Genomic DNA, 4,612 nt, shown 5'->3' on the forward strand with positions numbered 1-4,612 from the left:
GTGGTTACTCTTTGTATCCATTGATTTCTAAAAGTGTCCAGAGTTGTTGTCATTCATATACTGCTCTGTGGCAAAGGTGTACTGTACACCCTTTTAATTCTAAGGTTTTACCCATCAGGACCCAACAAACCATTTGGTTCTTAGCAGGTCTTAAAATTGAGTAAATGCAACCTCCGATGAACAACAAAACATGACTCATTATCCTCCGTTCACCAAAAACTAAGCCAAAATGCTCCTCCACCACCGTGCTTGGCACATGATAAGGTGTTTATGCTGATATGCTGTGTTTGGTGTTGGCCAAAACATTAGTTTCTGAGCATTGCCCGATCTGACCGTGGGGTAAATTTGCTAAGGTGTCCATTTCTTGGCAACTGAATGTTTTTCATTTGTGAAAACATTCACACTGATGTGCTGCTTTAATGCTGCAGACCAGCGAGCTCACAAAACATTTGCTTTTATTGAGGTGCTCACACTTCAGCGGCACCTGGCTGCTACATACTGTCTTAATTAAGGCTCCTGTTGATTTTTGAACTTTGACTTTAGCAGGTTTTAGTTACATATGTTGCATCTGTGTTTTTAAATGTCGTCCCTCATACAAATATTAGACTTAAGAGATGGTTACTTTCTTTTTCACATCACTGCACATATTGTGTCATAGGACTATAATAACGTGCTCTTTATGCTTAAACTTTGTTACCTCTCAAGGCCAGTATTTGGCATGTGGCAAGCTGCATGATGCAAACGTGTTCTAAGGCCCTCACCACCTTTGTTAACCCAAGACACTGATTTTTGGGGGCCTGTTTCAGGCAGAGTGAACAATTTTGTCTTTTGAGATCACAGCATGAAGTGAATTTAAATTTACTGTTGAAAGAAAACAATCTTTTATGTTTCTGACCACTTCTCTGCACCAACAGTCCTTTGTCAAAGGAATGGATTTGATCACTAAATAATGAGCATTTCTACTCACTGGAAGGCAGAGCCATGTGTGTCCAGGTTCCACCTCTTTGCTCTACAGACTGATAACTCCCCTTTGAGCTACTGTATATGGTACTTAATAGTTAGCAGGACTTTGAAGCCTCCACTTCTATATTTTCTGTTTCCTGCTTAAAAACCATCCACATCTACCCCAGCCAGCCTGTCTGAGACCCCTCACCGTCTACTCGACTGGGTTACCGCCTAACCCGCTCCCCCCGCACCAGTCTGCAGACTAATGGATTGTGTGTGGTTGCTTTTTTGGTTTCCATAAAATGAGCATCTTGCACTGAGCCTCAGCACCAAGCTCTGCCCCTGCTACCAGTGGTGTCCTGGCAGTCTGTTCCTGTCTGTCACCAGCCCCCTGCTATAAAGCCAGTGTTATCTTCAGTGTTAAGTGCACGCCACAGACGGAGGGTCAGCTTAAAGTGAGGCAGCAGAGACACCCTGTCCCGCCTGGTCCCACCGCACACAGGAAGCAGTGCTTCGCTGGGTCCCCTTTGTCTGGCCCCGGAGCCTGCTTCGAGCTGTGACGCAGGCGCTAATGCAAGGAGACACTCAGCCAAATTACGCTCTAATTTCCCCTCAGGACTCAGACGGTCCCACTGGCCCTTGAGAATTGGACTGAGGATTTGTTCAGAGTGATTTGTTTTGTCTTGTCCCTCCCATATCGATGTCCCGTTCGCTCACTCAAGTTCTAGTTCTCTGGTAAAAGGCGACTAAATTGGGGATTTGAGAATAGAGGGATTCAAGGAGCATGAGTCCTTAGAGGATAGGAGGCATAGCTGTTTAAATACTACTTTTGTTTCTCTTTGGGTGTAATTTCACTAATGAACACAAATAAACGTGCAAACTAATCAGCAGTTTCGTATGCAGGCATCACTTGCCATCACTCTCGTCTTAGATGAGTGTGAGAATTTGGTAGACTTCTAAGTTTCTAGTATGCTTTAGTCATGTTTTGTGATGCCCGTAATCTACTCATCTGCTTAAAGAACTAATTTTGTGTGAGCCGCTCAGACTCAGTGCGTCATATTTGTAGACCTGTAGCTTAGTTCCCTTCCAGCAGGGGTTTAATTGAGTGACTAATATGCACGCAGTCAAAGCCCTTTGAAGGCTGCCATAACTCACTTCCTCACAAGTCTGTTCACAGATTAAACAATGATGCACCAAACTGGTTTTCTGCTTCAGGTTTGAATGGCTTGTGACTTTGTGCAAAAGTCTTAAGCCAGTCCCCATTTAGACTGCGGTTGGAAAAATGGGAAATGGATGCAACGATTTGAGATGCGGAGACACAAAAATACTGTATATGATGCGCACACACAGTCTGTATAATTTTAACAAGTCAATATTTAGTATGATCACCTTTGTTCTTCAACACAAGCAAGATTTCTTTGGATGTTGGCTGCCTTTTGTTCTGTTCTCTGTCAAGATGATGCCACAGTGCTTCAATAATGTTCAGGTCCGGGCTCTGGGGAGGCCAATCCACGGCTGATTCTGCTTAATTTTGTTTTTTATCCAGGTGAGCTTTCACTGTGTTGGCAGTGTGTTTGGGGTCATTGTCGTGCTGAAAAATAAAGCCGATACCAATTAGACACTTTCATATTGTGTTGCATGTTGGATCAAAATCTGACTACTTTTCTGCGTTTATAATTCCATCAAATTTGCCAAGATCTTCAACACCACTGGCTGAAATGCAGCTCAGAGCCTGCAGTGAGTTTTATAGATGGCTGGAGACGCTCACTGTTGTACCGTTCTCCTGTGCTACATACATACATACATACATACATACATACATACATACATACATACATACATACTGATGATCATTAGAAGCGAAACAAATCAAATTTGGATTCATCACTGCATAAGACTCATCAACACTCATTTTCAGTCCAGTTCTTGTGTAATTTGGCATACCTCAACTTTTTCTCCCTGCTTCCCTTCCTTAAGAACGGCTTCATGACAGCCACACTTCCACTGAGACCATTTCTGATGAGGCTTCAGTGAACAGTAGACGGATCAACTAAAGGGCATCTCTCAGGCCTTTTTTTGGATTCTCTCAATTTCTTAAAGACATGACTTTCAGAAACCGTGCATCTGCTGTAGATAGTCCTCCATTTCCCTAGTTTCCTTTTTTTTTTTTTTTTTTTTAAGGACAGCACATTATGTCACGAGGTGCCACATTTTTGATTAATACCTTTTGTTTTTGAGAATCACCTTGTTTGTGGACAAATGTATTTTTTTGTTAACTTAGGTATTTTTTTTTTTTTTAAATTCAATGAAATGAGAACAACATTTTTGTGACAGTAATACAAATATTAAATTCTTAAGTGTTTCTTTTTATGTTTCAGTGACTCATACCTCAGTGTTAATCGGCTGAATAAATAAATAAAGAAAACAAATGTTCAGACACAAGAACTGGACAGAAAATGAGTGAGAAAACCCCCGATACAAACCGTGGACAACATTTCTAAAGTCTGAAGAATTATTAAGGATGACTTGATATATAAATAAATAATAGTTACAAGACAGTCTGATTCCTTGAAAGCAAAAAATAAAGAAATAAAAGTTAACCAAAGACTTTTTTCATACTCTAAAGCAGCACAGAAAACCATCAAATGCGGAATTTCTACTCCACTGCATTTCACAACAAATGCTGGAGTGAGTTTGTAAAATCCAGCAGACTCAACCGCTGGTTCTTAATCTTTCTGTCCTGTGAGCGCCATCTGTAGTCGGTTCTCCTTTTAACCCTACAAAGCCCGAACCATGAAAGTTCCCAGAAAAAAGTTCCCACTTTTTAAACGTATTTATTTTACTGGAGCCTTTATTAAATCGTGTGACAAAAGTAAAAATGAATAAAAATAAATTACATATAAATGTACACGACTCATTTTTGCGACAGTCGGTGTTTTTGTGCACTTATGGGGGACAAAAATCACGTTATACGGTTAACAGGTCTGAGTTCCTGCAACACAGAAAATAGATCAACACTAAATAATAATAGCCAATAATTTACAAAAATGTAAAAGTATTTTACAGTGTGGTGTGATGTTCTGAATTTCAAAGCTGTTCCAAGATGGATTATCAATTTTTCCCCTTCAAAACAAAAACAACAAAAAAGGACTGCTTTGTCCGGGTGCCAGGGGACGTCCTGATTGGCCAGGGAATCACAGTTTTCTTAAAATACCACAGTGTCTGCACATATAAGAGGAAAGTTTCAAACATTTTTTTTGATGATTGCACTTTAATTCATCACCGCTCATTCTGCGTCCTGTCTGACGGGTTATTTTTTTAGGGCTCTTTTCACCAAATATAACCCGCCTCGGTCGTTTGTCATCGCGTCACAACAGGTAACATTATCCCATTTAGCCTTTTCCTCTTCCTCACTGGCTGGGTCGGAGGAGAGGTGTGGGGTTTGGGGCTATAAAAGGAGGGACGGTCACAAGTGCCTGACACTCATCTTCGGTCTGCTGAGGTAAGAGATGAAGACGCCTTTTCTTTTCACCTCACAGGGGGCTGCTTTAAATACTCACGATAGAACTTCTTTAAAACTTAAGAAAAAAGAACATTTGATTGCCTTTTTAAAAAAGCACGAGCAATGTCTGATCGTTTGCAACCAATGCTTATTCGTTAGGTGGAA

This window comes from Maylandia zebra, linkage group LG13, assembly GCF_041146795.1.
Source record: "Maylandia zebra isolate NMK-2024a linkage group LG13, Mzebra_GT3a, whole genome shotgun sequence".
NCBI lineage: Eukaryota > Metazoa > Chordata > Actinopteri > Cichliformes > Cichlidae > Maylandia > Maylandia zebra.